Source organism: Triturus cristatus, chromosome 7, assembly GCF_964204655.1.
Source record: "Triturus cristatus chromosome 7, aTriCri1.1, whole genome shotgun sequence".
NCBI classification, from domain to species: domain Eukaryota; kingdom Metazoa; phylum Chordata; class Amphibia; order Caudata; family Salamandridae; genus Triturus; species Triturus cristatus.
The window spans coordinates 708,371,169-708,383,647 of record NC_140590.1 but is presented as its reverse complement, the minus strand read 5'-3'; the positions used below and the strand labels follow the sequence as shown (position 1 = coordinate 708,383,647).

The 12,479-nt window shown below is 45.9% G+C and overlaps 1 protein-coding gene across 2 annotated transcripts in view; it reads right to left on the bottom strand.

Annotated features, from left to right (window-relative positions):
• NPLOC4 (NPL4 homolog, ubiquitin recognition factor) overlaps window positions 1-12,479 on the bottom strand; it is a 453,775-nt gene that overhangs the window by 296,101 nt on the left and 145,195 nt on the right. The gene's annotated exons all lie outside the window — the stretch shown is intronic.

The window sequence follows — 12,479 nt, the reverse complement described above, 5'->3', positions numbered from 1 at the left end:
TCACTGTTTTTTTGGGACATGCAATTTTGTCAGCAGAGTGCGTTCGGAAAAGGGTGCAAATGACCAGAAAAATCTAATGTTAGGTCAATCTTTAAAGCAAGAAGAATGACAATAACATTTTGGGTTGCGTCCTGTGGGTTGTGTCTGTTAACAGGTTTAAGGAGTTCAATTTCTAAATCCATCTTCGTTTGAAATGCTCTTTATGTCTGCTCAAATAATTCTTGCAGAAGGCACAGTCTGAAAAGGAGTTTTTGCTGCATGGAGGGGAGGTCATGTCTGTCAGTTTCTACTATGCGAGGAAAGGTTTCTTACATTTTTTACTTTATTATCGCGCATGAAAGCGCTTTCAAATATGTAAGTTCAGAATACAGTGCAGTGTGCTCCTGCCCAAATATTTTATTTCAACAAAACCTTTTACTTCATTATCAACCATAAAAATACTTTCAAATATTTTAGTTCAGAATACAGCGGAGTATGCTCTTGACCATACATTTTCATTTGAGCAAAACAAAATCCGACCAGTAAATGTGATGGTGAAAAAACAGTAAAAATAAATCCAAAAGGGAGCAATAGACATGAAAATTATAATAATAATAATAATAATACAGAACGTTCAGATGGTCCAGAATACCAGTGTATTTTTAGCACTTTAAATTACAATTATCATTACCCAATGAAGAGAACTCAAAATATGGCTCTCAAAAGGAAGACTGCTGAATTACCCTTGCCAAGAATGAAGCTTCTGATCTACAGCTTGCACAGATTACAGCAATGAGCACTTAACTCGGTGAACTATCTTGCTGATAATGATATGCTATTCATGCATGAAGAGAGAGTAGACAAAACAGGAGCTCGGATGGGTCTGACGGTCTGCAGCCATCATCAAATTTTACAGTTTTAGGCTTTAGAGTCAATGGTCAGTGTACCTGCTCAGATATATCACAACTTAATCTGCATGTCCCACAAAGGTATTGAGCTAATTATTATAACAATTTAAGAACACTAATCTCCTTTAAAAGAGTCCTATGCTCTCTACAGCAGACGTACATAGTTTTACAAACTATAGGACTCACTGACCTGTTCAAAACGCGAGAAATAATGGTACGGATTACTTCTCATATCTTTTTGTGCCAACTTGAAGGCACTTATTGCAGTCAGCTCCATCAAATTGAGGACATGGGATGAGTGATACCAGAGTCTAGATGGCAGTAGCACCGGCATACTTGCTAGAGTTGGACAGCATGCTGCAGCACAGACAACTTACATTTCCTCTGCAAAATCAACAATGCTGCTAGGAAGCTTATTTGATTTAAGAAGATGCCACATTGCCAGACTATACAAGTTTAATCATAGGTTCTCCAGCATTGGATTTTCCGTAGAATCTTATACTGTTTTGCACAGCTCATGGGTGTCAGTTAACCATGGGTAATGGATGCTTGAACTTTAGTACTTCTAATCAAGACCGAACCTCAGTGTTCATGATGGTAGACTCAGGCACTAGAGGTGAGACCTGGAGTGGAGCCACCTAGTCTGTTAATTTTCACCTGATCCCCAAGTAGCCTTCTTTTGCTGCTGAAGTGCAGGGAGAAGCAACTTGGGTAGTAAATGTCCCTTCACCGAAACTTACAACATGAAGCAATGCCTGCCGTTACCTAATTTAAAATGCCTCACGTGGAATGTTCGCGGCCTCCGCACTATGTCGAGGCGCCACAAGGTCCATGCCCATCTGGTGAGGCGAGGTGTACAAATTGCACTCCTGCAGGAAACTCATTTAACCCAACAGGAACTCACTGCGCTGCAGAGGAGGTGGCGTGGCCAGGTGTTTGGGACTACATGCTCAGCGTTTGCCAGGGGAGTGTTGATATGGATACGGGCAGGGATCCCATTTCAGGCTGAGACCCAATTGGTGGACCCGGGGGGTAGGTTTGTGGTGGTGAGAGGGAAGCTCTATGGTCAGGATGTGGCCTTATGCAGTATATATGCCCCCAACACGGATCAGGCCCGCTTTTTTGTTGGCTTGACGGGTTCCCTGGCGCACTTCCTGGCGGGCCCAATCCTGATAGGAGGGGACTTTAACTCGATCACTGATGTAGCACTAGACCGGTCGCATCCGCCACTGGCTGACTCGCCGGTGCGACGGTTAGCGGCACACAGGGCGGACTGGCAGGAGAGGTGGGGGCTGATAGATGTGTGGAGGGAGCAGCATCCGGGACACAGGGATTATTCCTTCTTCTCCGCGCTACACGCGCTCCACGTTAGGATAGATGCCATGTTGTGCAGCAGGGACTTGGCGCCCATGATGGCTCACACGGAGTACCTCGCCAGAACGATATCGGATCACAACCCGCTGCTGCTGACGTTGCAGTGGCGGCGGCCGAGGTCGGCGGTCCCGACATGGCGCTTGAGGCCAGAAGCATTGGAAGACCCGGTGTTTGGGGATGCGATCAAGCGGGGCATAGAGCAGTATTTTACGGAGAATGAGGGTTCAACGGCCACGAGGGCGATGGAATGGGACGCCATGAAGGTGGTGACCAGAGGCATTTGCATGGGAACATTTGCGAATGTGAGAACCACTATCCTGACGGCCCTGGAGAAGGCGGAAGGGGTGTTGCGGGAGCTGGAGCAGCGTAGGCCTGAGCGACCAGAGTTGCAGGACAGGCTGCTTGAGGCGAAGGAGGTGGTAGCGACAGAAACTGAACGGCTGCGGGGCTTTGACTACAAGCGGTATCTCGTCAGAGTGCATGCGGAACGGGACAAGGTAGGCACGCTCCTGGCCAGATTAGCAAACCCGGAACCCCGGGGCTGTCCGGTTCTCAGTATTAGAACGGAGATGGGGGAGATGGTTTACTCGCAGGGGGCGGTGCTCCAGCGGTTCAGGTCCTACTATTCGGTCCTCTATGAGAGCCAGCTGGGGGTGGAGACCTCCGCGATAACTGATTATCTGGCGACTCTTTGCCTTCCCCGGGTAGATGCGGAGACTGCGATGGAGCTGGGAGGCCCCATTACGCTGCAGGAGATTCGAGTGGCTATTAAGCAGATGGCCCGAAACAAAACGCCGGGGGTGGATGGCCTGCCGATCGAGTTCTACTCGCAGTTCGTGGAGGCCTTGGCGCCCAGGCTCTTGCTGGTCTACGCTGAGGCCTTGGAGCTGGGGAGACTCCCACAGTCGATGAGGGAGGCCTTGGTGGTGCCGTTATTGAAGCCCGGCAGGGACGCCTTGGAGGTGACGTCTTATAGACCCTTGTCTATGCTGACGGTCGACTACAAAATATTGAGTCGCATATTAGCCACTAGATTATTACCGTACATGACCACACTGGTTCACGGGGACCAAGCCGGCTTTATCCCCACTAGGAGTACAGCATGGAATATTCGCCGCCTGGTCCGTATCATGGACAACGTCTGGGACCCAGCACAGCGGCCGGCAGTGCTCGCCGTGGACATCGAAAAGGCTTTCGACAGCCTCGAATGGGGATACCTCGATGCGGTGCTCGAGAAGTCCGGCCTGGGGGAGGGATTCGGACGTTGGACGCGGGTCCTATACTCCTCCGCTACGGCCAGGGTGCGGCTGGGAGCGGTCGTGTCCGAGGCCTATCCAGTGCGCAGGGGCACACGGCAGGGTTGCTCGTTATCTCCCCTGCTGTTCGCCTTGGCGATGGAGCCTTTGGCGGCGCAAGCACGGACAGGAGCGGTGTACGGCGGGGTTCGCTGTGGGGAGGAGGAACATTATATATCCCTGTACGCGGATGACCTCCTGCTGTACCTGGAGGACTCCGGGGACGCCCTGGACGGGGCTGTGGAGATGCTCTCGCGCTTTGGCGAGCTCTCGGGCCTCAAGGTCAATTGGACCAAAACCTGCGTTTTCCCGCTGCGGGCAGGGGTCCCGTATTGCCCTCCCACTCGGGATGTGGTATGGGAGGCCAAATGCTTTACCTACCTGGGCGTCCGGATATACCACGACGTCGAAAATCTGTTGGACGGTAATGTAGGGCGTTGTATACGGGCTCTGAAGGGATGCATGGCCTTCTGGGCTGCCCTCCCGCTCTCGGTCCTGGGCCGGGTCGCGTTGCTGAAGATGGTGGCCCTGCCCCGACTGCTCTATTACTTCCGCACACTGCCGATATGGATCCCGCAGAGGATCTTTAAAGAACTACGGTCGCAGATCATCAGCTTCCTATGGGGGACGGGACGGAGACGAGTAGCCCTGACGGTACTGATGCGGCCTAAACTAGAGGGAGGACTGGCAGTCCCCGATTTTGAGTTGTACTACCTGGCGGCGCAACTACAAGTGCTGACACAGAATGTGGCCAGAGTATTCCGGGGCCCGGAGCCGGGACGGGGGACGGGCATCCAGAGACATGTCCTGTCTTACATAATCATGCAACAGAAGTTAGACCTGAGAGACTTGTCCATTGAGGAGAGGACTCTCCGGCTATGCTGGCAGAGGAGCATGCGGAGAGCAAAGACGGTGAGACCTTATGCACCGGAGCTCCCGCTGGGGATGCTGACGGCGCTGCCGCATGGAGGCGATTGGTCCCCGCTAGCGGAATGGGAGGAGCTGGGGTTGCAGATGGTGGGGGACCTCTATATCGATGGGGCGCTGGCCCCCTTCGGGGCTCTGCAGGAGCAGTTTGGCCTCCCGGATGGGAGTTATCTCCTGCACGCGGCGGTGAGCGCGGCAATACAGAAACACTGGAGGAAGGGGCTGGAGGAGCCCACTGTGGCGCTAACCTGCCAGTACGTGGCAATGGCGGCGGGCACGATCAAGGCGGTGACATGCCTACAGGCTAGACTGCTGCAGGAGGGGTTGGAGCCGCTTGCGGCACTAAAGGAGCGGTGGGAGGAAAGCATAGGTAAACCCATTCCGGACACGGTCTGGAGCCACGTCATGCGGAGGACATGGAAGGGTAGCGGGAATGCCCGCTTTCAGCAGGTGCACTTCTTCATCGTTCACAGGGCGTATTTGACCCCGGGAAAGATTAGCCGGCACTTTAAGGTGCAGGAGGCTGCTTGCCCGCGCTGCTTCACACTGGGAGCTGAACTAGAGCATATGCTGTGGGGGTGCCCGAAGCTCGGGTCGTATTGGGCTGAGGTGGGAGAGATCTTGAATACTGCGACGGATAGGGAGGTCGAGTTTGATATGGGGGCGTGCCTGCTGCTCTGGTTCCCTCACACAACAAAGACAAAAGTGACGAGTAAATTTATAGACTTGGGGCTTATGTTGGCCCAGAGAGAGATTACGTGGCACTGGAAGTCCCGGGAGGGCCCATCGATCGGGCGGTGGCTCTCCGAGTTACTAAAATGGTCAGGATGTGAGAGCGAAGTCAGAAGGCGCCAAGCGATTAGGACGGACAATGAAGCGGGGCTGGAGTGGGTAAGGGCATGGGAGCAGATCAAGCAGGCCCTGCAGGATTGCCGGCTCGAGCGAGCGGAACGGGAGCGTGAGGAGAACGGAGTTCCTTGAGGCTGAGGACAATAGATGTACCCCAGATAGCTGGCACGAATTAGAGTTAGGGACCACTGGAGGGGCCCGCAGCAGCAGCAGTTGGGGGGGGCGGGATGGGAGGGGGGGGAGTTCCTGCGGTGGGAGGGTAATGCTACACTGAGTTGGGTGAAGAATGTAGCTGGTGGGACAGAAAAGCAGAGGCTCCCATGGGGCATGCACCAGGCACCGCTGTGAGGCGATAGTTGTGTTCCATTGCTTAACTATCCATCTATGCCGCCCGGCCTCCGGGATGTGGGCTGAATGGCTGTGTGCGTTACTAAACCGAGGAATATGACCGGAGATTGTAGGGGGTGCCGGTTGCCCCGATGGTTATGTTGCTGAAAATGTTGCAATAAAAAAACATGTTAAAAAAAAAAAAAAAATGAAGCAATGCCTGCCTGTGATTGGACAACACTGCATGTTGAGGGGACCAGAAAAACTCACGAATCGTGGTGTAGGAAATATGGTTGCTGAAGAATAATTTACTAGTAATCCTTGTTTTCACCTACAGAAATATTACTGAAGTCAATCACTAAACAGCCAAACCCATTATTGGGAGGGAAAAGTTACTTAATTGTAATTCGACGGCTTCATCAGGAACCTCTACTGAAGTCTTAAACAACTTAACCTCCTTGCAGCGATAATATCAGGAATGATGTCTGCGATGTCCTGTCAAAGCAAACTGAAGTAAGGCCCACGGAAAAGCATAACGGGATATTGGTGTTGTGGGCAGCGCAAGAATTTAATTTGTGATGCTTTGTGGAGGATACCTATTGGGCATCTGCTCTCTTTTTCTATAATTTTCTCTTTTAAAAGAAGTTGCAGGTGATAGAGGAACAAATAAAGGCATTGTGAAGTACTGCTTTCTTGCAGCTGTCACTTGAGAAAAAAATCTCTTGCTCCAGAAGACTACACTTCTAAAAAAAAAAAATGTTTTTTTAAAATGTTGGGTATAGCTCTTTGAGGCTCAATTAGACCAACATAGACTTTGCATTCCACCCAGTGCTGTAAAGTTTCAGATGTTTTCAACTGAAGAGAATCTGTAGCATTGTTTTAGCTTTGTCCCTTCACAGGGCATCTAGGAAGCTAGCTTTGTCATGCATGGCTAGCAATGCACTAAAAGAGGAGTGATATAAAGAGGTGAAGAGCATGCCCGCTTATCAGTTGAGGTGGCTGTGTCAGATGCTGTATCTCGACCTGCTTTGCATTCTTCAAGAGGGGTAAGGGACCTTCAAGGCCAATGATGTCTTGTAGTGTGCTCTTTTTTATATGTACACTTCCTACAAAAAGAATGATGATGTTTAGACTGTTTAAGTTTTTCAGTATTGGACCTGGTTCTTCTAGGACTACCTGCTCTTCTGTGCAACAAAGTTTTAGCAATATATTTTTTCTGAAGTATCCTTCTTTGAGACTGAGGTTTTTCAGGAGGAAAAGCAATGTCTGGGATATCTCTCAGTGGAGCCTGCTAAAGGCCCGAAAACGGACCTTAGCCTGACGACACCCACAATCTTCTTTCACAAATTGAAAGTACACTTAAGAATACTTGGATACAAAGGTCGAGAGCTAGTGTATTGACATCAAGTTTACTGCCTACGTTGAAGACTTCAATGTCAAAGGCAGTCATGACATCAAATGTCAATTTTTTGTTATGTCAAATGGGCCATCAACATTAACTTAGTCCTTGAAAGTGAGCAAGAAACATACATCTGTTATTTTGGCATTGATTTCCTCGATATCAACAAGGAACAACAGAGTTCGGTTGCTATTCACCTCTTTTTGGATATCCTTGTGTGCAACAACTATGTGGTGGCTGAGTAGTTTTATTAAAAGAGGCTTCTTCACCAGGCGCTTCACAACATATCACTGTGACAGTTCTTCGCCTCCTGACATCCTCCGGTTTCTTCGAGGAAGGTCCCATGCAGAAGACAAAATGAGTGGAAACATTTTGGCTATGTGTTTTTGAAAAATGTAGTGTTTTGTCTCGGATCTAAATATTGTCATCCTAAACAGCGTTCTTTTCAATGTATATATTAAAATATTTGCCTAAGCCTAAAAAGCAAAAATGAAGTGGGAACTTGTTTTGAGAGTATAAAAAAGTGGCTACTGGTCAGTGGCTCTAAGCAACCTCTCACAATAGCTTGCCGTCTGCACTGTGAGAAGTCATGAGCGGTAGTTGCTTGATTCACTAATTAATCTGCGCCCTGTGCTGTTCTCAGAGTGGCCAGCCGATATCACCTGTGCATAGCTATACTAACTTGACTGCAGACCAAATATAATTTGCTATACACTGAGCTACTACCTATGTTAAGAAATGTCATATGCATTGGGATGAATGGCTGGAAGCACCCCCATCATGCCTGAGAAGTTTTAGGAAGTTATGCTTCTAAACTTGAATGATGCTTCAATAACCACCCTTCTCCTCCCTTCAAGGATAGCTCTGATGTATTTCACATAAAAGCATATGAATGAGATCTTCAGTAAAGTCCAATAAGAAAAACCGGAAAACAGCAGCATCAAAAATGAGCAAGATGCAAGTAAGAATAGAGGAAAGGAGGAATGCATATAGTTGAATTCTTCAGAAAATTATAATGTGACACTATATACCATAATCAATACTAAAATCCATAGTGAGAACTATGGCATTGCTTACTTCACAGCATGTTGTTTTGTTCTACACCTCTGCCTTTGTCAGAGGTGGTTACAACATGTACAGTGAAGTCTTCAGAATGTACATTAGATCCAAACTGGGTTTACCTGCTACCACTGAGATCTCAGTGTAGCATGCAGTCACTGTTTTGGTCCTAGTGTTTCCCCCAAGTATGATGCTCTTCGAAGGCTGATACAATCAGAAGTATGAGGTTAAAATCAAAATTAACACAGTTTTTTTCTGTAAATTGAATTCAGGCAGTCCTATCCAATATGCTAGGTTTAGTCTAGTCACTGCCATAGTTGCATCTGTTCTGTGAGTGAGGGGAGTTTGCACTGCTACTAACTATGATGTTCCTGATGTGTGTGCCTGACGGAGGCTTACAATGCGAGCTGTACCTGGCCAGCTAGGAATTATTCTAGCAACTGGGGTTTTGAATAAGCATTTGAGGATGTAACTGAAGATCCCATGACTATGCCTGGCATATGACTTTTGTACATCAAGATACTGTGGCTGCGTCCCTCCATTACCAAACCTGCATCCCTGGCATATCCGGTTTGCAGTTTAGTAACTATATGTGTGGAAGCCAAAAAAGATTAATGCTACTACTAATATTTTATTGATGAACACTTCTGCTGCCCTTATGAAGTACATATGCCATTAAAAGTGGTCTCCAGAATGCTCTTAGGACGCATACATGTATGAAACATTTATTTGTAGGATGGGCATCTGCTTTTTTTATTTTTACAAAGGAGGTGGGCACTGGGGGTGGGAGAAAAGGGGCTGAGGTGAATACCATTGTATCTAGTCCCTCCCCTTCCAAACCCTCCTTATCTCAATTCCACATGGTTATGAACTGAGAGATGGGAGGGTGTGACAAACGGCAGGGTTGTAGAGACTTGCGAAATTGGAGAAAGGGTGGGAGGATCTGTAGGGGATTTCATTAGGCTCTACACAGGATACAAGGCAGTAGATGGTGTTCGTGTTTTTCCTTTGACAGGGAAAGACATTCAAGCAGCTTCTCATTTTTTGCAGAGGCCTAGACACATCTCAACTTCCCGTCAATGTTTTTCTTTTCATGTGAAGCACTGAAGGAGAAAGATGATGTCCGTCTCTGCCCCAGCAAGGAGGCAGACATTTGATTTTTTTTCTAATATTACGCAAACTGACATTTGTTCCCAATTGTGAGCTTTATTCCTACTTAAAATAATGTGTATGGTAGACAGGTTTGACACTCCTGGGAGATCAAAAAAAGTAATAAATTTGTGAAAAGTAGACAAAATTGACTTAAGCAAGGGGTCATTTGTGTTTATTGCTTGAGAATTTCGCCCAAATACGATACCAAAAAAAGAACAATTGAAATGAAAAATAGTGAAACTAAGTAGGGGAAGAGAGAAACAGTACACAAGGGGCGTTAATCTATAATGTATTAAACAAAAAGCCAATCTGCAAAAATACTATACCATTACATCTGTTGGATTTTTCAAGTCACAGAGATGTAGACTATTTGTTCTAAAATCCTAGATACCTAATCCTACAATTTTACAGTGGTTTACAAGTCTTTCTTTCTTTTTCTTTGACTGTCTACTGAACATCTATTGTTTGACAATGAAAAGTATAATAAAAAAGAAATTGGGGGTGAATGTAAGCTATGCATTTCTGAAATGCACACAAGAATTTGATTTTATCGGAAAAGTCATTAGTACATGGCAAATTCCAGATTACTCATACTGGCAAGTGATCCAGAAGAAGCAGTTTAAAAAAAAGTATTGGTGGGACTATCACTCAGAAAAGGAAAGGCCAAAACAACAAATTGTGAAAAGTGCAAGAAAGAATCTTGCCATTACTGAGATTTTTGGGATTTGGAGAGCTGCAGTGTTTGGGCGTGGGGTCACCCGGCACCCACGGAAACCTACTAGCTCCACACATTTTTGAAAACTAGCAAACCAGGGAAGTCCAGGGTGGTGTGGCTTGCATGGATATCACCACTTACACTTTACAAGAATGCCTAGCAACAGTTATATTATGACGAAATAAGCAACTTTGTGTTTTCATGGGAAATGGCTCCAGAGTTTCGGAGTAGGGTTGGCCGGCATGCACAGAAGAATTCAATGATGGACTTTTATTAAATTAGGAGTCCCATGGATATCCAGGGTGGTATGTCTTGTGTGGACCCCACACATTTCTCTACCAAAAATGCCCTGAAAACATCACATTATGCCTAAAAACACCCTAAAAATACTAATTGTGCTCACAGTTTCCATGAATGATGGTGGGGACTGGCCACGACCGCATGAAACCTACAAACACAGGCCTTTCGGAAAACTAGAGACCCATGGAAGTCTAGAGAGAAGTGACTTTCATGGTTCTCACTGCACTTTCTTATCCACTGTGCCCTAAAAAGGTCAAAGTATGGTTAAGCAAACTCAACTGACTTACTCTTATATGACACAGAGCATCCAGTTAACAGAAAACATCCTACTATCCTGCTACTCTACAGATAGAAACTTCAGATGAGGGGGTGGGCCTATTGTAACATAGGAGAACAGGCTGCAACTCTATCTGAATCGATGTAGTGTCTATTTAGTTTTCACATAGCTTATTCTGTTCCGTGCAACAGGCCCACTGACAAATATGTGGGGTACTGTTTTTATCTAGAGAGGTGTGGCAAAGTTAGATGGTAGAACTTTTGTTGCTTGCCTCAAGCTATACAATTTCTATTTCATAAAAGTGAAGAAATTGTGATTTTATTTTACTCATGCTTTGACAGTTAAAAGGCCTTCTCGGCAATAAAACGTGCTGGAAATAATGTGTACTTCATCAACCCGGATTCCCTTGGGCTTCTAGTTTTCATAACTATTTAAGGTTGGTAGATTTTTCTCGGTGCCGGCAAACTTCATTTCAAAATACTGTAGCTAGCCTCCCTGGATACTAAAAAGAAATTTAGCATTTTAAACCTAGTTTCATTGCTTGCAAGGCATCTTGGTAATAAATGGCACAGGTCCTGAATTACACCGGGCATCTAGTTTTCAGAAATATCTGGGTTAGAGGGTTTGCCTAGGTGCCAGGAGACCCAGGCTCAACACAGAAACTCCCCTATTCTATGCTTCTGTCTAGTGTGTGAATCCTTGCTCTAACCCATATAAGACCCCGCTCGTATGGTACCCCCATAATCAGGAGACACAGGGGAACACAGATGTGGTCAAGACTTGTCAGAAATATGTTTAAGGATATGGAAGACAGGAGTGAATTGTCATGTTTTGGGATACAATTGCTGAACATCTGATAAAAGTTATGTTCAATGGTTTCTTCCCACTGGCCAATCAGGGCATGGGAAGTCTCGATTATAAGAGTATATTAAGTTGCATATAATTAGAATGTATAGAGTTTTCATGCTTCCATATAATCCTAGGTTTGATATCTGCATTAATGAACAGTGCACAATAAACAGTAATTGTGCCACAATTCAGTGATCACTGCTCACATTATATAACTGGTTTTGTAGACAAAAAGCAGCTAAAAATGTACGCATTTTTGGTCTTTGACATTCCAGAAAACTTTCACTGGTTAGCATTCTCAGATAGCATTCTCAGATTTAAGTTTATCCATTGAAGAAATGCAGCAAAATATAAAAGCAAAGTTGATAAAAAGAAATTGAAAACATGTAAACACTTATTATAATTTCAAGGCACCATGAATATTGATGCAGAGGTACACCAATAAGTGATTCCAAATGTGCTGAAACAAAAGCAGTTTTTATGGGTGCAAAAAAGACCGAAAAGGGTCACATTTGAAAAACGTAACACTTGATTTGTTTTTTAATAAAACTCTATCAAAGTGGTGCGCAAATAGTTTGCAGTTATTTTCCAATTCAGTTTTGTTGCAGGTTTAAAAGTAATCCAACATTACTTCCAGTGGTGTTACCTCCTGTAAGGTGATCACGGTCAAGGGTATGTGAGGTCACTTCTGTTACATCTAGCATTACGCTGAATCAATATCCAGGGGCCAGCTTCTGGCAAGAATTCCACAGAGCAAGTGTTTCTCTTGAAGATAACAATTTGAGCAGGATTGCTCTTTTTGGGATGGGCCCCAAGCTGTTTTGCATACAATCAGCCCCTTTTTAGAATGGCTTGAAAAAAGATGCAAAATAATGGAACAGGATACTATGTTAGGGAATCCCAATGGTGAAGATTAATTCTGGCACTGCCATGCACCTGTGATGTTTATGGAAGCTATGCATGCTAGAAACCTGCAGTTACAGATCACTTTTCCTGCCCCGTTGTGACCAAGCCAGTGATCCCTCTCGCCGAGTGCAAAAGTAGCTTTGAGTAAAGAACAATGGTTTGG